The sequence below is a fragment of the Pezoporus flaviventris genome, unplaced genomic scaffold (assembly GCF_033815535.1).
Source record: "Pezoporus flaviventris isolate CSIRO_AGI_PZ_B2104156 unplaced genomic scaffold, CSIRO_AGI_Pfla_v1 ptg000007l, whole genome shotgun sequence".
NCBI classification, from domain to species: Eukaryota; Metazoa; Chordata; class Aves; order Psittaciformes; family Psittacidae; genus Pezoporus; species Pezoporus flaviventris.
The window spans coordinates 52,192,939-52,216,470 of NW_026892555.1; the positions used below are offsets into that span (position 1 = coordinate 52,192,939).

Sequence of the window (23,532 nt, forward strand, 5' to 3'; positions counted from 1 at the left end):
ATGCATTCTCACCAGGAACAAGAATGATCTTAAATTCCTGAGTGACTGGGTGGCTCACTGAGATTTCTTTATGACTAATGAATTTTTCACACTCCCTCAAAGCTTCATCATTAAGGCCATTGTTTCCCCAAGGAGATGTCCTTGCTCATTCAACGCTCTTCCCATGTGCTTTGTAGCAGATGCAGCTGAGTTCCGAACACCTGCAAAGACTCAGCTACTTTGCAAGTTGGTGTCAGCCATTAGTTGGTAAGCTCTAAGGATTACATCTGCTCACGTAACTGTACTCTTATTCCTCCTCTTTTTCTTCCTGTTCTTATTCTACAAAGTTTATGGCAGGGTTATATAAATTTTCAATAAACTATGATTTGCTCTCAATTAAAATCATTAAGTACATGATAAGATGTGCCTGTGAAACTACAGATTGTGACAAAATGGGATTTCTGAACCTTTATCTCATGCTTCTGCTGTTCAGCTGCCTCTGACCTCTCTCTGTAGCCTCACCATTCCCACATATTTTAAAGGAACAAACTCTGGGGGAAGGAGTGACCATGTTAACCACAAATGTAAAAGCAATCTTTTCTTCTCTAGTCTTTCCAGGAAGTCTGTTTGCTTTCAACATGAAAAGCTATAGCTGTGTGAGGGTGAGGAGGTCAGTAGATATTCAAGGTCATGCAAGTCTCAAGCAATGCCAAGTGAGAACAAGTATTTTTCTTTTCTTCTGGTTTTACTTGAACTTCTATAAAGACAGAATGAAGCCCTTTCCTCTGAAAAAAAAACCTGGCTGTTTGATGAGATGGCAGCACTAAGTAAGCGACAATGTGAGATGTCTTTGAGCTTTTCATGTGATTAAGTAATTATTATATGAGAATTTTAGAAGTGCCAGAAGAGCTACTATCCATTTCCCCTGTATCTTAACTGTTACACAAGCTTTTCACACAGTCTAGCACCTTACAACTGTTACTGGTTGTTTTTAGCAAGTGTGCTTTATGCCTCCTTCCTTCCTTAAGCCAGTTTTCCCCTTTCTCCAGATAACAAAGCTTTGGGCTTGAACAGCTTCACAACCTGACGCAAGTCGCCAGAGCACGGCCTGAAGAAATCCCTTTCTTTTGTATGCAGCACCCCTAGTGAGTCCTATCAGAGTAGGCAGGAAGAACTCAGTTTCTTTCCACCAGCCTCCTGCCCACTCAAACCCTGCTCCCATCCCACAAAGGCAGCTCTGCCTAATTGGTTTCTCTGAGTCCTGCCCTCCAGATGAAGCTCTTGGCACAAATACACCTGAGAGCTGAGCCAAAACTCCCTTTGGGCATTTTTCCTCTCAGCACATGCTTCTGCAAGACCATTTTCTGCCAGGCAAAGAAGAGATGTGGTTGACCTCAGGACAAAATCGATTGCTGAGCAGGACCCAGAAAGACTGTTTCTGATCTCAGCTGATAGATTTGAGGGTGTGCACAGGGGTGTATTTTAGTGTCTTCATTCTGCTGTTAATCATTAATGATCAGGGATCAGTAGTGTCATTTCCCAAGGAACAGAAACACAAAGTCTGTCTTCTTTGAGGATTTTGCAGGGTAAGATGCTGGCTGATAGCTAAAAGACTTCTTTCAAGGCACAAAAGGGAGTGTAAAATGGCTGATGTTTGTGTGGGTTTGGGAGTGGACAGGGAAGAAAGAAGCTTTGTCAGCCTTTATTCGTCATTCTTTCTTCTTATTGACCAAACTCTCCAACTGCACACAAACATGCACAGCTTTTTACACACAGCTGCTGCTTGCATTTTCAGTGTGGTAGCTGGTTCCACCCTTGATCTTAGCCTCTAGACACTGTATATATAAGTCACGTCCATAGAGCACTAGTGACACTAAAAAGGATTTTTGTGGAAGTCAAGGGCAAAATTAGTTGACTCCCCTTCAATGGGAGTTCAATCCCCTTCAAAATGATAATGAATGACAGAATCACACCCCAGCTGATCACGAACTGGTGCTATTAGCAGAAGAAAGTGCATACTAATCAATAACCCTTGGAACTTAATGGCTCTGAAGTCTTGGTGGGCTGGCAATTTACATCTGCTTACAGCACTGTACCTAGTCACAACAATTTACCATCTTCTCTCCTGTTGAAACCCACCAATATAAGTTGACAGACAGGCACTAGCTAATTCTTCCTTCCAGTCTCATAAATAACTCTTACAAAGGTCTGTTTAGGAATCAGCAAGTCTTAAATAAGGAATGGGCAAGGAGGCTTACTGTTTAATTAACAGGTAACTGCAATAAAATAACATCATGTTTTTCCATCAGATTTATTTGTTGCAGTTCTGTACGTTTCCTCAGAAGACTGCTTATGCCCCTCTGAACTTGTGGAGATCAGGTTTCAATTTATTCAATCTCATCTGAGGCACTTGTGTTCCCCATCTCTTGAGATCCAGCTTCCTTCTTCTTGTTCAAGACCTGCTCAACTCAAAGGGCTCCATAACCTACTGCGATTCCAGCTTGGGAGCCCACTCCAGACAGCCCACACCCGTTTGTGCAGGGAAAGGCAGAACTTGGGGCACCAGGGGACTGTCTGCATTGCAGATCACACTGGTAGCTTTAATCGGAGGAAAAATCCACTCATGGCAACTTCCAACTTCTCCTTCTTAAGTTTTCACTCAGGAGTTTCAGCCAGCTCACCTCCAAGAAGATCAACTACTCTCCTATAACAGAAACTTATCAGAGAAAGAGCATTTCACAAAGCTTTCCCAGAAATTACCACAATTTCTCCCCTAGTTGCTAAGGAAACCAACAATGGACTCTTGGCAATGTAGAGATCAGCAAAAAAACCCAGAGGTTTGCAGACACCTGAAGGAGCATGAGTGCTCTTCTCTAAGAAAATTTTCAACATTATTGATGTAAGCTACTTATACAGAAAGACTTGCAGGAAGGTTCGTTGAGTCTCTTACTGATCTGAGACAGTGTAAGGGACATGTCCACTTACACTCCACTGCAACATGGGAGTATCACAACATTGCTCAAAGATTTACTGTTTGACATCATACTGTCTCTTGCCAATAATTCTTATATATCATAAAAACACCTTTAAAAGACTATTTTATAGTATTCTGTTCTCTTAAAACAATAATTTTTTTCTCTGAGATACACTTACTCATTTTTGATAGCCCGTTCCCCAGTGAGTTCAGTTTGATCGGGCTTTTGGACAAAACGTAATTATAAAGATGATAGTCAATTACATTAATAGTTAGAGTTTGCAGAACCAAATCTGTTTCTCTCATGGTTCTCCTTTATCACTGTTTCAGTCATTTGATGTAGGAAAGGGAATTACAGGTGAAACAAGAAGTAGCCTGAGAGCTAGAGAAGGCCCATGGCACACCATCAATGGGGAATGAGACAGGAGAAATTTATTGAATCTCCTTCTTCACAACTGAGCTTGAAGAAGTCTGAAATTGTATCCCAAGGTCCCATTATTAAAATAATTGAAGAATAATCTTCAATTGCACGCATTAGACTGGAACTTACAAGACATTGTTGTCACCAAGCATTTCACTTATTCTCTCTGTTCCTGAACACCACATAGAACAAGGACAATAGCAGTGCACTCAGAGGCATTTTGTGAGGACAAATGAATGAAGATCAGAAAAAGCTCAGAAGCTATACCACTAGGACACTTAAGACATTGCAACAAACCTAAGGCACCCTGTAAGTTCCTTGATGTTTCAAATACTTGCAAAAATCACAGATCACCCATATACAAGGAGATAAAACAGCTGCAGACAAAACAGCTTCTCCTGTTTGGCCCACCCAGTCCTGGACGCCCAGAAGACAGAAGGAAAACTACAGGTGATCAGGCCAGAGGTATGAAAGCTCTGATAACCTCTTGGAATTACCTGCGTGTGAGTACTGAACAGAAAACAGCACAAGTCAGTAATTCAAAAAGCACAGACAGCTATGGAATTGCTCTCATGCTCTGCCACAGTCGTAGAGAGAAACCTGTTGCATCCTGGACAGGCTGAGCCAGAGTCCTGCTTTACAAACCACTTCTGAAAGCCTGAGGCTTCTGGAACGAGGGGAAAACAAAAAGTGGGCTATTTGCACCAACAAATTACCAGTTACAGGTGAGACTCCAGAGGGGCAGCAGCTCTAGATTGATGGAGATTTGAGTATAAGCTCCTGCTTTCTAGGTCTCTCTCGCTGTGGAAGCCAGGATGGAAGACTTTGCCTCACTAGGTGGGAGAGACAGAGAGGGCAGTGTCATGCAAGCTCTTCTGTATTCAGACAGGAGAGCATCACCACCTGACACAAAAGCATCACTCGGGTCTGGGGGACTTTTTAAGTGGAAAACAACCTGTATTCAACAAGCTCAAGGGTGCTCTTGCAAGAAAAAATAGGTTCCACCCTGGCTGCCTCTGCAAATGGGCACTTGATATCATCTTCTTCAGTAACGACTGGTTTTATTAGGCGTCTCATCTCTGAAAGTCATCTTTAGCAGAAACAATACACAGAGTAAGGCACCTCACAGAGCAATATGACACCTGTATATGCCTACAGCAGGCTTTGACTATTAAATTTGAGACCTGAATTCTTGTCACATCTTGCATTTGGACTTTCCCTGTGCTCTCCTGCTCTCTCATCCACGTCCTTCAGTCTAAATAAAATGTTTATTTCAAAATAAATTCATAGATGCCAATAAATGCATCAATCAAATAAGTAAATCTTGCCTAAAATATAACATTTACTTGGAGATAGTCAAGCTATTTGAGGTCTTCAGGTCCTAGAGGTCACTGTACTGTAGGTAAACTGATGTAGTCACCGGTGGCACAGTGCAGCACATGGGCAGCACCAAAAATCTGGCACAGCTTTAGCAGCAGCTCCCCAGGGCAGGCACAATTGTGCTGAGACCAGAGGAGTGTATGTGTTTGCTGCCTCTTGGTATGAAGCATTCAGTGACTTGAGCAACCTGCAAGTGAGGGATGCATATACTAAGTCACTGTGTCCTACAGAAACTACCAAGAGAAAATGTTCAGTGCTGTCAATTGTTTGCTTTATTTCCTTCTCACTGTTCAAATTCAGTCTATTAGCACTGTTTGTCAACTGCATCCCAAGTGCATTCTCAGTGAATCGAGCTACATCAGAGGTACATTTAATGTTCAGATTCACTGTTTTAATTTTAGCAAGTTGTCTCTACTGCCTCATACTTCATCTTACTAACATTTATGTCTATGATTTTTGTTCATCCATTATTTCTTGCACTATTCAGTGCTTTGCCTTTTTGCCCTTATTGTTAGCAGAGAGGTGAGGCACACAGATCTCTCTCCGGGGCCAAAGGCACTTTCAATTTTTCTTCCCGTATTAATAATACATACAGACAACTTGTCTTCTGAGGGTTTTTTACTGTATTCTGTTGCTTCTTATTCTACAAAAGATACACTGTTATGAAAAGACTCATTGTAGTTGCTTTCTCCTATCTTTATCCTCAGGGTACTGACAATGTTATCTATTAGCTACAGAACAGCCCAAGTTTTTCATGTGTCTCAACAGTCTTATTACTTACTGTTCCTTTCACTAGACTATCAGCTCATCTCTGTTCTCTGCTACGTATCACACTTTAATCATTATTTCACATTGTTGTTTCACCATCTCCTAGAAAGGCACATAGAGGGGGAAAGCTCCTTTTCTCCTATGTCTATGGAAAATCTAACTGTGGCCTGTGCCAAGAGGGACTTTTCATCATCAGACAAAGCATCTTTATTGGGATTTTTCATTAACACTCAGATTCATAAGGGTTTGGGTTTTCAACTCTTTTGCTTTACTTGAGACTGCCCTCCTTTGACAGAGTACTGAAAGGCTTTGATGATGTCTTGAAAGAAAATACAGAATTTTCCTTCCTGTTTTCACCTGTGACTGAAACAGAAGCTCCTGGAGTGGGGCTGAAGAGAGGGCTCCATGGTGATACACCAGAGACAAGGCTCTACACACAATCCTTCTTCATTCTCTGTTTATGTTCTTGTAAATCATGTCGTTTAGCATAATTTTGCACCATGTAACTAGATACAGCTGCCTTTCACCAGACCTTTAAAAGTATGGGTCTCTACATACTCCTTTTCCAGCAACATATAACAATAACTAATAAGCAACTTACCGTTAGGCAAGTTTGAACATGTATAAGCAGCCTATTAATTAAAACAACTTGCTGGGCCAAAAAACCCTCTTAAGGGCTCTCTTGAAAGACTATTATGCTTCTCTTCTGGTTTTCTCCTCGCCAGGAGCACAGCAGTCACAAACAACACTTTATTTAAGATGAAGCAGAGGTTTTTGTTGTAGTGGTGCTTTGTTCTTTGTCAGCCTGACTGACATAATTCAGCTCTGGACATCACCCCACCCCTGCCAAATGCGAACATATCTGCAACCACTACAGCTCCTCCAGGTTTGGCTTCAGTTTGGAGATATGCACAGCTGAGTGAGATATTCTTATACTCAGGGAGGGGCAGGGAAAAACTAACGTTATCTCCAGACTGCATCCAATGCCCCATTTGCTGATTTTGCTGGAATAGGGCCTTTAGGACAGCAGCTTCAACCATTCTGTTATCAAAGCAGTGCACATCCATAGAGTCATCAGTGGGCTTATTTATACATGTCCTGCCCAAGCGCCCAGTTCCCAGTGCCAGACATGGCTGGACAGTGACTCAGCAGCAGGAAACCTGGTGTTGATCCTCCTCAGCTCACATCCAGGGTATCACTGAACTCTGCTTTTTGACAGTCACCAGGGCACCACAACATCCTTCTGATAAAGACATTGCCCACCCTCCATCCCTGCCATGTGGAGCATTAGATAGCCACTCTCCCTCCATTTCTTCCCCTCTTTCCACAGAGGTAGTTTTGGAGAAGTAGAAACCTAACAGCAAACTTCACTGAGTTTTCACCTAACCCAGTTAAGAAAACTAAATTCAGCAGGAAAGCACAGAGGTTTATTCTAAGTACTCCCTGTTTTCTGCTTCCAGCAGAAGATTTTGTTATGCTTTACTTTACTTGATTCCTCTCACTCTTTGTGTGAAATACAGAATTGTAGAATCATAGAATAGTTAGGGTTGGAAAGGACCTTAAGATCATCTAGTTCCAACCCCCTGCCATGGGTACGGACAACTCACACTAAACCATGTCATCCAAGGCTCTGTCCAGCCTGGCCTTGAACACCGCCAGGGATGGAGCATTCACAGCTCCCTTGGGAAACCCGTTCCAGTGCCTCACCACCCTTACAGTAAAGAACTTCCTCCTTATATCCAATCTAAACTTCCCCTGTTTAAGTTTTAACCCGTTACCCCTTGTCCTGTCACTACAGTCCCTAATGAAGAGTCCCTCTCCAGCATCCCTATAGGCCCCCTTCAGCCTTCTCTTCTCCAGGCTGAACAGCCCCAACTTCCTCAGCCTGTCTTCATATGGGAGGTGCTCCAGTCCCCTGATCATCCTCGTGGCCCTCCTCTGGACTTGTTCCAACAGTTCCATGTCCTTTTTATGTTGAGGACACCAGAACTGCACACAATACTCCAGGTGAGGTATCACAAGAGCAGAGGGGCAGGACCACAGGCAGGTACCCACAGCTATTCATGCCACAGAACTCCTCCAACAGCTTCTCTAAAGCCAGGCCCCCAAGAAGATTTGCCTCTGGGGCAGAAAAACTTCACCCTTTTCTTTTTGCAAGCCAAACTCCCTGATCCTAGACAAGAAACCTAGACCTGGTGGCCTTTGTCCTGTGTGAGCCATCTGCAAGGGGAGCAGTGACAGGCATGGAATAAAGTCCACTGGAGAATGTCCATGTGTTCTGCCACTCAAAGGTGAGGGTATTTGTGTTGCCGGGCCTTCTCCTCCCTCCCAGTAGAAAGGCACCAGTAGCCACAATGCTCAGCCTGGGGTTTTGAAGTCAGACTACTGTCTCCCCTGCTTGGTACCACGGCAGTGCCCGCCGTTAGGGCTACGGCCCTAAAACAACCCGCCAACGCATGAATTTGGGCAGAGTCTGTAACGCTGCCCCCTCCGCCGATCCCCTGAGGGCTGGTCAGGCCCGAGCCGCGAGCCCGCTTGCGCGGCAGCAGCCTGTCAGCCACGGGCCGGCCGCAAGGAGGTAGCTGCGGCGCCATCTTGTGTCTGCGCCGGGACGGGGACACGGGGATGGAGCAGAGCGGCCCGTGGGGCGGGAGTGTGTGGCCGGAGCAGGGCGGTGAGAAGGGGAGAGGAGCTGCCGCGCTGCACAGCCACACACTGCCGGCAGAGAGAAGGGCACAGCAGCTGCCAAACGCATAAGCAGCCGTCTCCCCCTCAGCGACCCGCGGCGGGACAGCGCGGGCTGAGGGACTTCTGGGAGCAGACCTGCTGCACCGTCAGTGTCTTGCTCTTTTGTGTGGCTGCACTCAGATGACACACTTTTCCCATTTCCCAAAGACCTGACCAAAGAGAGGAATGTGACTGAAGCGCTTGGCTGAAGATGAAGCCAGGGAAAAGTGGTGGTGATGGGGACAGAGTTTTGTGCACTATTACTAGTTCTGTGAAAACTATTGCATTTTTATATCACTCAGGCCTAAATCATCTGAGCCTCCTAAGCTCCAATATTTGTGCATGGCTCTCCACAGCCACTCCTGTGGCCTAAGAGATGGGCACAAGTGTGGGTACCTCGTGGAGGTCACATACAGGAGCAGGCTGTGCTCCCTGTTGTCTCCAGCAAGTGTGGGGATGCTCCTCCAGGAGAGCTCTGTGGCACCTCTAGTATCCAGGATCTGCAGTATCCAGCAAGCTTTTAGGTGCAACAATGCCAGAAGCCATGTATAAGGAAAGACTTTGCCAATGGAGGGCATTTCTTTCCACTGCTTACACCTAACAGCAGCTTTCATTTGTTGTGAGGGAAAAGTTTTTTTGCTGGAGCATAAGCATCTGCATGAGATTCAAGATAGCTGATGAGCTGAGCTCCTTAGTGTCAGTACAATGAAGACAGGAAGAACTGAAGAAGTGGAATAGCTAAAAAGCAGAAGTTACTCAGGAAACTAATAATTCTCCGATCTATACTCTGAAGAGCATTTCTCTTCAGTTTTTCAGTACTCTGAAAGGTCCTTGGGGGCAGGGGGAAGCAGCACAGAGAAGCAATAGATATATTGTTAATCCATCCATGTAGACTTCTGGTCCTAAATAGCAGAGTAAAGAAACCCCAGGCACAAGTGAAATTAAAACCCAAGTCCAGTGAAATGGAGAAGCATTGTAGGGGGAGAGGAGAAGGGGAGGGAACCAGAGGAAATAAGAAACTCAAGAGCACAGAAATACCTATAAAAGCAAAGAGTTAAAAGGGAAGGGGTAAATGACTATCCCACAGAAAAGGTAAAGGATTATTTTAACATCTGGAGTATTTTTATTTAGTTTCTTCCTAATCAAAAGCCATGTGGCTGACAGCTGAAAATGCAGTATAGTTGTGGTATCATTCTATTTTACAGGTTATCTCAGAACCCACTTCTCTAGTGTCACTAACCTTTGGATATGTTTGTCTCCTACATTCCCCCCAAGGGAGGGCCAAAGCAGACTTGGGAAAGGATGAACAAAAATATACAGGTGAAAGAGCATAAGTAAAGTGATTCTGTGAATCTAATTTCTGTGCATTTAAATGCTCTTCAGGAGAGTTCATGACATACAGCTTTCTTCCTCTTTATTTTTAAACATCTATAACACTAAGCATTTTGTCAAATACTAATTAATCAGATAATAATAATAATTAAGAAGAATTATGTGAGCGTATTTTGACAATATATTACTCAAATAATATCCTATACTTATTTGTACAAAGTATATAACAAAAAAATATAGGCTTTTCTATAATGTTGCAGAATTCTTACTTGCAATCTAGAAAGTAAATGCCTGCTTACCTTCAGCTGAGCCTATGCCTATTAAATGTAAAGGTCACTTGAAGAGCTGTGTGGTTTGACTGTAGGAGAGGGTTTTTCCTTTCACAGGATGAGAATTGGCTGAGAACATGGAACAATAACTCCACATTCCTCAGTAAGTGAATGTACATTTAGCCTTGTCCCAGTCTTGAAGTGACCATACGTAATTTCCATTATGTGATCCTCTGATTATGATTATCATAAGTTTCTACTTAAAATGATATCAAACATATTTCATTAATTCTGTGTTTGGAAAGAAGGAATAAAAAAGGGCTGCTAGGGCAGGTTGAAAAGCCCAGATGTCTTCTACCTGACACTTCTCTCACAAACCAGCATCCCTACCCTACCCAGAAGGACAACAACCAAGCAACTAAATCTCTAAAGCCTCAGTTATGGACCAGACATGCTGACCATATATATGTGAACAGATGCGGATGAAGGCAGTTTTAATATCAATAGTGGCAGAGCCCTAAATGCTCAGCAAATGTGTGCTCAGCTTACTCATATTTAAAGAATGTAAACAGGGTTTCAGGTATCAAATCTTAGGGATGATGTTTTGGAAATTGCAGCTCTAGCCAGTTCCCTGCATGATGGTGCATAAAAGGGTTCAATGCTTTCCCTTCAATCTGGCAGGTGAATGGATTATGCCACGGTACACTGTTCTGGGCTGCAACAGCCCGTGGCAGCATTGCATGAGATGGGTGCTGAGCTCATCCGTGAGTGGAAAAAAATTATTTGCAGTCATAAATCTCTAACTACGTATCGGTGCTATCAGCTCAGTCATTGTGAACTCCTTAAAACTTTATATGGTGTGATATAAACTTATGTTTTATTATATCCTTTCAGGAGACAGTATTTTCTTCTTGGGCTCATTGACAATAAAACTCCACAGAGATGAACTGCATTGTGCTGGTGAAAGTAGAGAGGAGCAGTAGCTCTGGCTTAGCTCCACCATCAGCTCTGCATAATTAATTAACATTTTTATTTGTTCTTTTCACTCCATACTGTGGCAATTTTGAGCAAGCAGATCCAAACATCTGCTTTCAACGCATGAATTAGGGTGAGCGAGGAGGCAACTCAGTCATAACTCAAGGGAATGTTTGTCACCTATAAAATCGATGTCAAAAGATAAAAAGTAATAAAGTAAATTAAATATATAATAATGGAAATAATAGATGCCAGCATTGCAAACAAAACAGTGAAAACACTGCTTTACCATAAATCTAGTGTGAAGCAAAGATCACAAAGGTTGGTTGTGGATTTGAACAGCACTCTAAGTAAGAGGCGTAGAGGAAGCGACTTGAACAGGTTAGTGTTGAAGTAAACAATAACATTGTTATTCCTTGATTTTTCAAGCGGGTGAAGTGTTAGATAATCATTTGTGATGTTTGCACACCTCTGAAACATTTATAATGTTGTCATCAGCTTTTCATTTGGAAATCATATCACCTTATAAGAGTGTAACAAGTTTACAATGTCTGATTTTTCCCATTTCCACATTCCCTGCGTACCAAATGGAACAATAAACACAAAGAAGCTCCAGTGTTGATTAATTTGTCACCAAAATATGCCACCAGCTATGTGGGGGCTCAGGAAGTCTTTTGTTTTACATCCTGAAGTCTGTAGAGCCAGACATGCTCTCTGATTTTAGAGAGTATTTTAGAAACTTCCAGAGGACACATCGTCTTTATGTTGCAGGAACCGGCCTACAGCATGCTCAAGAGTGAGCTGGCTTTCTCAAATACTCTGACAGCTCAGTGTGTGACAGCACAGGTAGATCTGTGTGCCTTCCTCTATATATATGTGTGCATGCATAAGATGTGCTTATAAATATGTTCTAAGTGTTAGAGAAAACAAAATGATAGCAGCTGATAGGAGATGGCAGTTTTATAACCACTTGCTAATTTTTCTGTAGTTTATTACTGAGCATTTTAGAGCAGAGATCTTGCCAGTAAGTGCCAGTTCTTCTCGTTCAGTTCAGTTTAATAGCTTAATAATGCATAATTGGAGTTCTTGGGTACTGGTAGTGAAAGGACACTATGCTCCATTAAGTTCAGGATATTTATTTTGAGAAAATGAGTGAGAGCACAATTTTATGGGAGCACTAATAGACTTAAATGGATTTCAAAAGCCTTTTACCATTAAGGAATAAGACTCCACTATGGCCACATGCTCAGCTCTCGGAATGAGCACAGGATGCAGTCTGTCACTCACTCATTCTTCATTAAAGAAATTCTGTGGATCTTGCTGGGAGTGTTCTTGATTCATTGAGCTATGTCTGAGATCAGACACAGACCTCTTAGTTTTAAAACGTGCAGCACTCCTTACATAAAAGATATATGGCCTTGAAGCAAGTTAATTTAGCATTATATTGATGATTTGTAAGGCTATCCATAAGAACTACCCCCTAGACATTTTGTTGTTGCCTGATTCATCCACACAGAGGGATGTTGGTCTCAGAGTGTTTTTAAAGTTCTTTTGTTGGCTGATGGATTCTGTGTTCAAACTTCCTATACCGTCTTTTACAGAGCTTATATGTGATGGACTGTAATATAATGTAACACCCTTTCTGCTGCTTCCTCTGGACTTCGCACCATGATTAGGTGGCTACTGGGCTACAGAGATACTTATGTGGCATGACTGGCATTTGGAGTTTGTTCAGCATTTTCAGTATCTGTGGAGCATCACACCCTTCCCACACTTACGACTTCTTGAGTATTCAACATAAATACGTATTCAGCAGTGAACAGTACAGGAGACATTCTTCCCTAATTTTTGATTTCTGATTAGTGTTTATTTTAGGGGTGCAACATCTCAACCTTCTCAGCCTAGCCTTCAGCTTTGGTGTTAGAAAACAGTATTGCTAAGAATAGAAAGAGAATATCTGGTCAAAGACATTTGACACATGCAATACATCCAGTGTAGTGTTGTAGAAGGCTTGCCTGTGTTTCCTTCGTGTCACTGGAGGGAAAGGGAAGTTGGGATATTTTCTACTGCAAAAGCACAGGAACTTATTCCCTTCTGGTCAGGTTGGCTCATCATTTCTCTCCGTAACATCCCTCAGTTAGTCTTATTTGATATTTTGATCATCCCTTATTCACTTCCCACTTGATAAACACGTACCCACTGTTGAGGAGGTAGGATTTTTTTCCCCAAAATGCCTGGTATAAATGCCTAAATATATTCCAGACTATGTGTCTTGCTTCAACATAGATTAGTTCCTCCATTGCTAGTAGCACTAGTAAAAGTTCTTTGGACAATCTACCCATTTTGTACTCACATCACTCATCTCATGTCTAAATAAGAAACAGATAAAACTCTTGAGCTGATGCTTGGCATATAAACAAGAAAACAATAAAACATGGAAACTATACCAGAAATAAGTAAAAGATTTCACATTTCAGTTTTTAAGAAATCTTAGTTTCACTTGTCACATGCATTTGGAAAACTGTCCCATGCAATATTTTCCTTTTCAATTTAATTGACTGCTTTTCTTTTTCCAATCCCACTCTCATAAATATGGCAATATGAATTATCTATGGATGATTCATTTATCTTGCTGACAGCTAGTCTGTCCAATGAATTTGAAACAATCACAACTCCATGACATCTAATTATACTTCTCTTTTTGCTATGTTTTAGAGGAAAATAAGGTCTTAATCAGCAATGATACATATTTAAAATATGTTTTAAATATATTTGAGGGCTTTCATTTGAGTTAAAATATATTTACATTTTCTAACCATTCTGAAGATACATGGTTTTCTGCAAAGAGTTGTAATATTCTATTGAATGTCAGAGCTATGACAATAGTATAAATATTAAATGTTTTATTTCTGGCTATTTCTGTCTCTAGCTGCAGTTTCTCCATATGCAATGATGCATGTATTTGAGCAACAGAGATTACCTCATGCAGATAAGGATTCACTCCATACACCCACTTTTCTCTTCATGGAGTGTTATTTGCATCATTCTCCAGTCAGGACCTTTGAGCCCCTTCACCTGTTTTGACTGTTGACATGGAGTCAGCCTCTGTCATACCCATCTCCGATGACTGTAAAGGTAGTGGTGCTAAACTAACCACAGTTCCTGAGGACAGATGGGAAGCAGAATTTGAATCTGCATCCCATAACAGTTCCAACAGCACAGAAAGTCCTAAATAGCTTCTTTCATCACCAGCCATACTGGGGACATGGATGTGACTCCTTGTTCACAAATAACGCTTCTGTTGCGAGAACCCTTACATATTCAAGGGCTGACACAGAGAAGCAGGTTGTACAAGCCTCTATATGAAGATACTCAGTAGAAACAAGACGTGTTGCTGAACTCAAGTGCAAGAGGAAGGATCCGCTCCTCAGAAGCTCATACTTCACTAGGAGGTGACCCATACAGAGCAACACTTTACTTTGGTGAGTACTTGCTAAAGAAGAAGGTTCTGACATCCCTGTGAACTCTACTACTTTTAAGTCCTACTACAGCTTTTTGCACTGATTAAACTAATCACATATTAGTTCTCTTGTAGCTGAGACCCAAGAACAGTATCATTTTGCTTTGTTTTGTTCCACATCCATATGCATTAAGTCCTGCAAAATCTTACTTTTGCCAGCTGGCAAAAAGCTGTAAACTTATTGTTTTACTGTGCCTCTGGTCTGTGTTGACAGCAAGTTCATTGTGCCTTTGTATGTACCATTGTCATTTTTGCCATCAGGGCTGATGAGCTGCAGGGTGCCTGACAGCCAGCTGTCGCAAAGTGATGTGGTGCATCTGACTCAGAGCTTTAAATTGGAGAGAAGCAGTAGGCAGGCAATGATGCTGAGTCCTGCTCACTGTAAATAAAGGGTGCTGAGCTTTGGAAGACGTGTAAAAGTCATTAGTAAGGCACTTGAAAGCTCTTGCTCTTTTTCTTGCATGCAGCTATTTTTCTTGATGTTAACTTCATACAGAGTTCTGTGTGGCTGGTTTTCATTCAGGTCACTAACAAAAATTTTCACCCACTGGTGGGTAAAGCAGTACAAACTGTATGATAATCCAATGGAAGGAAAACAGGAGGAAAATCAGAACATTGTCTCAAATCTGCATATGGTTTAAACTTAATAAAGCACCAAGCGTCAGCTAAATGCTTTGTCGTTACTAACAGCTCAGAAATTGAAGGCTAAGAGCCATGAAGTTATCAAAATTCACAGTTATGTTTTACATAGCTGCTAAACCTCAAAATAATTAGTATTGAATACCTCTGCTAATCAATCTAAAGCAGATGTTGGAAGTGAGAAGCTAAGTCATGTAATCCTGGATGCCAAAAGTTTATCCAAAAGTCCTATTTATGGCACACCATTGTTTTTTTTTTTAGCTTCAGTAATAATTGAAAGATGTGGTTTAGAACCATAACAGACAAACCCACATTTTAATAACTATTCTGGGGGTATCTCAGCATACATATGAGCATGCCTATTTGGAGGATTTCTGGCTCTCATACACATAACTGTTGCCCATTTTGGCTAAAAGACACTTCAAAGCAAATACAAAATTGAACTGCAAGTGTCTTATAATTAGTCATGTTATAACTTACATTGTAACATACTCTGAGAACATGTTGGTTGGTGCGGTTATGGAATGCAGTCACAGAATGAGCCCCAAAAGGGATTTGATTAGGGGAGAACAGGCCTAGCTCTGGGAAAGTGTTTGTTCACTTGCTTCAGCCTTACTGTAGTCACAAGAGTCCTTACAGGATTTTCTGTACAGGATCAGATTCTTTCAGAATCATTTCCAAAGTTTGGGCTGAATAAGTTAAAGAAAGAATTTCAGTGGTTTTGCTGGCTTTTGGAGCTGAACATGGCTTTTAAAAATAGCTGCAGCCCAATTAAAAGAATCATTTCTTCAAGGTCTAAGTACACTGTCATTTAAATCCGACTTGTAAATAGTACCTGCAAAAACACCATCTGGCAACTTTCACAATATTGATGTGGTTAAGCCTTCATGAAACTTGGGGGGAAAAAAGATGGAAGCTAACTCCTGCCATAAAGTAAAGAGGAAAGAAATGGACAGAAAATGCATTTCTTTGCAAAGTTTCATAAAGCAACAAACAGGCTTCATTGGAACAGTAGGGCAAACAAGTTCTCTTGACAGTAAGTAAATAAATATCCATTTAAGAGTAATTCAAATAAAGAGTTCATTAGCAACAATGAGTAAATCACAGCCTCTTCTTTCTCTCTATCTGTCTCACAAATCAGGAGTGCAGTTTGAGAGGGAAAGGCTTGAAATGCTGACTCAAATAATTTGTTTGTGCTGAAATTTTTGGAGCCTGAAATACAGGTCCTGAACTTCTTCTTGTGTGCAGCTATTTTTATATACAGATATCAGCTTTATCTAAGCTGATATCCATGATTTGGTCTACTTCAGCATAAATGAAAATACACAGAAGGAAAAATCCAGTTGCCTGTAGTTTCTTTGCCCCATGATTCTTTCTAAGAGTATAATTAAAAACCAGTGGTGAGTTTCTTGAAGTTTTATAGAAAAATCATGCAGAGAAAAAGTAACCCTGTCTTCTCACACCTCAAGCTTTCTGGTGCCACAAGCTGCATAACAAAATCTTCATGTAGACAGGAGCCATGTAGACAGTAGTCACTTCCTTGTTTTGCCTCACTTTTTTGGTCTCCTCAGCCCAGGAGACCCAGCTTAACCCCAGTGCCCCCAAGCTGTACCCCAGCTCTGTGCTCTCAGGCAAAAGTGGCAGCGCTTGTGCACAGGGAGCCCAAAGCTGCTCCCTTGGGAGGCAGCACTGGCTGGACCCTGTCAGGGCTCTCTTTGTTCCTGTCCCCATTGCTCTGCATGGTGGACTGCTGCTGCTCTCCAGCCAGCTGTCCAGAGACCCTGGAAACATACTGAGGGTGCCCATTTATTGACACGTCATGTCAGGAAATATATATAGCTTTCTTCTTCACTGTTGAATCTGACCCACCATATTCATAGAATCCTAGAATCATAGAATGGCTTGAGTTGGAAAGGACGTTAAGGTCATGCAGTTCCAACCCCCTACCATGGGCAGGCACATCTCACACTAGACCGCGTCACCCAAGGCTGTGTCCAACCTGGCCTTGATCCTATATATCTTTATATGTGCATAACAAGAGCAGAAAACCCAGCCAACAAAAAATCTGTGTAGAAAGCTGAGAGAGAATAACTGTAGGTGTGAAGGCAACAGCATGAGGAATAATGCTCTTCTGTAAGGCTGCATCACAGAAGCAGCTGAGAAACATAGGAAGAAGGGGGCAATTGCAAGCATTTTGAAAGTTTTGAGAAATAGGTAAACGATTCCAGCATGGATACAGAAGGTTATGCATACTATGAAATTTACAGTTCGGGGGGGGGGGGGCTTGTTTTGGTTTTGGGTTTAGGGTTTGTTTTTTTTTTTATGGTTTTTGGTTTGTTGTTTTTTTTTTTTTTCCAAAAGGAAGAAACTTACTTTTTTTCAGCACATTCTCTATTTTTGATAAACTGCAAGTCATATGCCTGAGATAAATGAGTTCCTGGATAGCTCTATTTGCTTAGATAACATTTCTTGACAATGTTAATCAGTTTATAAGGGGCTTTTTTGAGTTTAAAAAAAAATTAACTAAACATGAAACTTTCAGGATTACATTTTCACATAAATCATTTGACTTTGTATGCTAAATCAGCACCACAGCTAAGGGAGCTGCTATGTAACTATTAACAAGTCAGCTGCAGCTTGTAGTTTCTTCATACTATTCTGATAAGCTCATTCGTTGTTCAGAAGTCACTCAGAGCACAAGCAGCGATAAAAATCTTCCAAAATCTGTGTTGAAAACAAATCCACCAGTATTCTGTAATGCAGTCATCTGCACAACACAGCAAGTCGTTCCAAGTGTCTCTTGTGAAATCCTTGCAAAACTAGAGTTCCCCACCAACATATTGCCAGCTGAGTATATGCAGTCTGACTGGGCTTTTAGTTCAAGTGGAAATAATTCCAGCCCCATCTACTGAGTCATTCTAAATTTGCAACACACCATGTATTTAGAGAAGACACACAGAAAATACGCAACACTTGTCTTCTTCACCTATGGAAACTCTAAGTTGTTCAGAGAAGAGCCTTTTTTTCTATATGCTTTTATAATAAGAAGGGCCCCAATAGCAGTTAGAGTCTTAAAGCAATAAAAGGTAGAAATAATAAATAGAAATAATTCATGAACAGATGTGCAGAAGTTCTGAGGCTCACTAAGCCAGAATTCTTTCATGTTTCTCCAAACCTGCTGGGATTTCTATAATGGAGTGACAGAAACTTTATAGGATGTGTTCTTTTACATTATTTTTTCCCAGTCATTTTCTAATCACTTTAAGAGCAGAATTCCAATAAATTTAGACTGTTATAACAGAGACCTGCTAGTGTTCAACACTGAACAGCAGCAGGCACAAAATCAGCCTGCCACTTTCAGAACTCACTCCAGAATCACAGAATAGTTGAGGCTGGAAGACACCACCAAAGGTCATCTAATCCAACCTCCCTGCTCCAGCAGGGTCACCTACAGCACACTGCTCAGGAATTACTCAGAATTTTCAGTGGAGACAAATTCTGGGTTTATATGAAGAATTTCACACTTGTCATGGTACATCTGTGATCTCTTAATCTTTGAGGAATATTTTAGAACACTGAAAAGGGGTAGAGATACAGGTAATACAGGTTAGGGAAAGAATAAATATCCTGTCCGTTCACTGGGGAAGCATTATATATTATACCTGGACAAGTCAACAGAAAGGGCCAGATCCTGTTGCACAGCAAGGCTTTGCTCTGCTACCTTCATCAGCACAAAGCTGCCACGAACTCTTGACTGATCACCTTAACTTACCACTGCACAGTTCCTGCTCCACTACTCCTCCTGCCTGAAGACAGGGATACTTACCTCCAAAGCCATTTCTGGAAGTCACAATAGTTTTGGGAATTCCCAGACCAGCTGCCAGAGACTGCATCTGTTTTGGTGCGGCTCCAAGGAGACACTTTCCTGAGCTCAAATAAGACATCTTGCTTGACCAAGTCCTCCTGGCCACTGCTGAAGCTAATTAGACCATCTAACTTGCTGCTTCTGCTCTGAGAAGTAGTTGGATTAGTAAGACACATCTTGCTGTAGTAGGAGGGCCTAGACACCCTCATAGCACAGGGCCCAAGTCTGAGTCATTCCTCTGTATTTGAGCAGTCCTACATGTAGCGGCACCTGATCTCCTGGTGTTGAGGTGATGGCAGTATTTAATCATTCCCTTCTCTATCAGGTTGTGTTTCTGCTAGCTGGAGCCTGCTATGAAAGCTAAAGCTCTTTATAGTGCAGGAAGTGTTTCAGGGACTTCCCCCTCAAGCTGTGGCAGGCAAGTTCTTAGTGTCTCAATAAGTGCCCTTCCCATCCATAAGCGCAGCAGAAGTAAAACTTCCAAGAAGCACCCCTTTAAGCTGAAATATGGCATCACAACCACAAGTTTCCCGTTAATGAGAACAACTAGAAGATTCAATATGTGACTGTCCAATAGATCCCTAGGGAAGGAACCATAGCATGCCAGATTGGGTAAATCCTTGTGTCATACCTGAATAATAACAAATCCCTTCAAAGCACTTTCTAAAAGTTAGAATAAACTTACGCAACAGCTCATATCTGCAAGTTAGTTAGATACAGCTCTTCATTTGTTTCATTAACTGTGTGGGACAATTCCAGGAAAAGGCTGGGTTTTTTGTTACCAGAGAAATATTTCCTGAATTTCTTTGATTGCAGCTAGCTTTTCAATCACATGCTCTCAGACTGGATCTTGGACTTTTTCCCAAACTCTCTCTTTTATTCCCTGTGCGCCTTCATGTAGATCCCATGCAGACTGATGGACTAATGAGATAAATTGCAGCTCCAGATGGTTTATGCAACATTGGTGCTGTAGAGTATCAGAACTGAAGTGGAGCAGTGGAGTGCTCTAACTAAAGAAGACAGCATTAGTGGTGGGATTAGAATCCATTTATAAGATGTGATTCAGGCACCTAAATTTAGGTGTGTAAAGTGTCTATGATGAAGCAGCTGCCTATGGCACCATTACCATAAAGGAGGTTGAAGGGTTGGTTCCTAAATCATAGGTGTCTTGTGCTATTTGAGACTCCCAAGGGCAGCCGTTACACAGAGCTCACAGGGAATTTGTGTCCCGCTGAAGGGCAAAGATCCTGCTAGAGACCAGGTGGGATGTCTTTGGGCTAGGGGCTCCTTTTACTTGCTCATTGGAGATGCCCTAGGAAATGATGGCACTTTTGGCCACACACTTTGACTGATATTGAGCTTATCATCAACCCAGATCCCTCTCTTCAGGGTGCAGCCCAGCCTCTTGTTCCCCAGACTATATATACATCCAGGATTGCACCATCCTAGATGCAGAATACCTTCCCAGGAGCAGAATTGCAATCATAGAATCACAGAATCATTTAGCTTGGAAAAGACCTTTAATATCATAGAGTCCAACCATAAGCCTAGCACTGCCAAGTCCACCACTGCACCATGTCTTTAAGTGCCACATCTACTCATCTTTTAAATACCTTCAGGGACAGTGATGAAACCACGTGCCTGGGCAGCCGGTTTCAATGCTTGAAGAAATTTTTTGTAATATCCAATCTAAACCTCCCCTGGCACAGCTTGAGGCCATTACCTATTGTCCTATAACTTGTTATTTGGGGAAAAAACTCCCGGTTAGCCAGGACTGCTGAAAAACTACTAAAGTGGCTCAGTGAGCCCTTCTGCCAGCTCCCTCAGTACCCTTGGGTGTATCCCATCCAGCTCCGTAAGTTCCAACTACTTTAATTAGAAGTAGGAACTAAAACATGTCACTATTGAGAGAATTACAAACCTATGTCCTTGATGCTGAGCAAATCTATCTTCAGAGTAAATGCCTATGAGCAAATTCCCATTTACTATTTCAGGTTCCCCGCAACACCCAGGATCACAGTGCCCTAGGGAAAAGAGCCCTTAACTTTTTCTCCCACTCCTACCTCTTTAATGCCTTCCACATCTCTTCAAGAGCCCATTAAGCATCTCCAGCTGCTGAACTTCCAAGTTTTCCCTGTCGTACTCCTTCAACCAAATCTGCCTAAAAATGGACAAAAGATGGTGAATATGAAGATGTCCCTGCTCATTGAAGGGGGGTTGGACTATGTGACCTTTGAGGGTCCCTTCCAAGCCAAACTCTTCTTTGATTCTGTGAATATCTGGTTCACCAGATATATTCACACAGGTTTCAGAGTGCTGTTCTTTGGTGTGCAGAGAGAGTATCCTCAGATGGAGTCCTCTAAATGTCCATTAATTTGGCACCTGCTTAGTGTGCCCATGGTATCATCTGATGTTTTATTTTTGTATGATTTCTAACGTATCTCATTATTACCTTGGCACCTGGGGACTGGTTTGGAGGAAGGGTTCTGTCCCAGCCAGGCTGAATTATATTGCAGTTCCAAGGCATGCTTGGCAACTGCTAATAGTGGCTGGCTATTTTTAGGTGGGTTTTTCTGCTCTCTCAGTTCAGATCTGTCCTATTTAAACTCTACTTTCAAAAAATTTTAGATCAGCAATAGTTTTCACTCAAGTTTTGGGGTATGTAAAAGGAATTTTCAATTAGATTGCTTTCACTTTGATTTTTCTAAAACAGTAGTATAATTATTTTGGGCCTAAATCTGTATCTCTTTTCCATGGCATGACAGTATCTCTCAGAATAAGGACTAAATTTTCATAGAAACCCTTTGTCTACAGGGGAACTTTTTTATTTCTCCAGTAATACCTGGTTCTGACACCTGAGTATGAGATAACAGTCTTTTCAAGGGGCCTGCTCCTCAGTCTTTGCTGTTTATTTGCATGCTTCCAGATTTGCCCTGCTCTGATTCAAAAAGCCAGAATCAGTGACGCCTTCAATGTCTGGGGTCACTTGCAGAGCTAAGAGTAGCACAGGGAATAGAATTTGTCACCTTCAGTATCAATTGCAGTAAGCAGAAAAAAACTACTTTCTCAGTATTATCTCACCTGAACCCACACAGGTTATTGCCCTATGTGGAGCTAATTCAGTTTGAAACCTATGGTTCAGAAAAATCAGAGGTGGGGGAAAGATGATTTGGAGGAAATATGTATAATAGATTTTCCAAGGGAGGTGCCAAAATTGTCACACATGCATGCACACAGGGGAAAAAATAGTGCAGTGGTGATGCTAGATCCTCTCTCAAGCCATTTTTAGCATCTTGCTAAGTGATGACATTCCCAAAGGAAGGGGATGTACTCTGGAGTATACATTAAGTGTACCAATGAAGTATGAAATATATTAATATGCCATGCAAGATTGCCTTGGCAAAGCCAAAACCAAAGGTCTTGTTTACTTTCCATTTCACAGGTATCTCTGGTGCAAGCACAGTTATTGTTCTGCTTTCGATTGCTGCTATGGGCTTATTGTTATACTGGGGCCATGGAGGCAGACACTTCACAGGGTGATACATAACACCTGCGACCTGCCATGCTATTATATATACGAGAGTGATGTCTTCACAAAATGTTTTCCCTAGGGCAATTTTAAATCTACTTGATTTTTGACTCTCAGAAACACTCAGTTTTGGCTGCTAGATTTCTTTGGAGTGTTGCTGTGCAATGGAGCATGGCAGCCGATGAAAAATCTGACCTGCTTAATGGAGGGCTACAGGTTGCACATCAGAAAAGAGAAGAAGCTCTTTTTCTTGGAGCTATTAGAAGCTTCTTCAATGCTCTGGAAACTTATAAAGACTAATACTGCAGCTGCTGTAGGTAAATTTCTTGACAGGGAATGAGAAAGCTAGAATGACAACTTTAATAAAAAATGTGGGACTTGGTTCTTACCTCTCTTGTTCTTGTATACATCAGGATTAACTTAAATTTTAAAAGAAAGAACTTGCTGCATCAAAAGGCACATGGCCAGCAGATTGAAGGAGGTGATTCTGCCCCTCTGCTCTGCTCTCATGACACCCCACGTGGAGTGCTGCATTTATCACAAGAAAGACATGGGCTTGTTGGAGCAAGTCCAGAGGAGGGCCACAAACGGGGCTGGAGCATCTCCCCTGTGAAGACAGGCTGAGAGAGTTGTGGCTGTTGAGCCTGGAGAAATCTCAGGGGAGAACTTAGAGGAGCCTTTTAGTACCTAAAGGGGGCTTACAAAATAGCCTGTAAGGATAGGACAAAGGGGAATGGCTTTAAACTGAAGAGAGGGTAGTTTTAGATTAGGTATTGGAAAGAAGTTCTTTACTATGAGACCCTGGCACAGGTTGCCCAGAGAAGCTATGGCTGCCCCATCCCTGGCAGGGCTCAAGGCCAGGCTGGACAGGGCTTGGAGCAACCTGGTCTAGTGGAAGGTGTCCCTGCCCATGGCAGGGTGTTGGAACTACATGATCTTTAAGGTCCCTTCCAACCCAAACCATTCTATGACTCTAAGGTATTTGTGACCATGGCTAATGATCTGGATGCGTGTAAAAGATCTAATAAAAATGAACAAATATATTATCAGTTTGTATTTGCTTAAAATATTGATAAAGTGCGTGACTGTGTTAGTTTGAGTACATTTGTCTTACAATAAAATCCAAAATTGCATATAAAAGAAAGGATCGTCAT

The 23,532-nt window shown here is 41.8% G+C and overlaps 1 long non-coding RNA gene across 1 annotated transcript; it reads left to right on the forward strand.

Annotated features, from left to right (window-relative positions):
* Positions 1-14,125: 14,125 nt before the first annotated feature.
* LOC133266967 (uncharacterized) lies at positions 14,126-22,960 on the forward strand. Its single transcript, XR_009742590.1, has 3 exons — positions 14,126-14,307; positions 21,776-21,892; positions 22,292-22,960. It is a non-coding gene; the product is annotated as an uncharacterized LOC133266967 (long non-coding RNA).
* Positions 22,961-23,532: the final 572 nt, after the last annotated feature.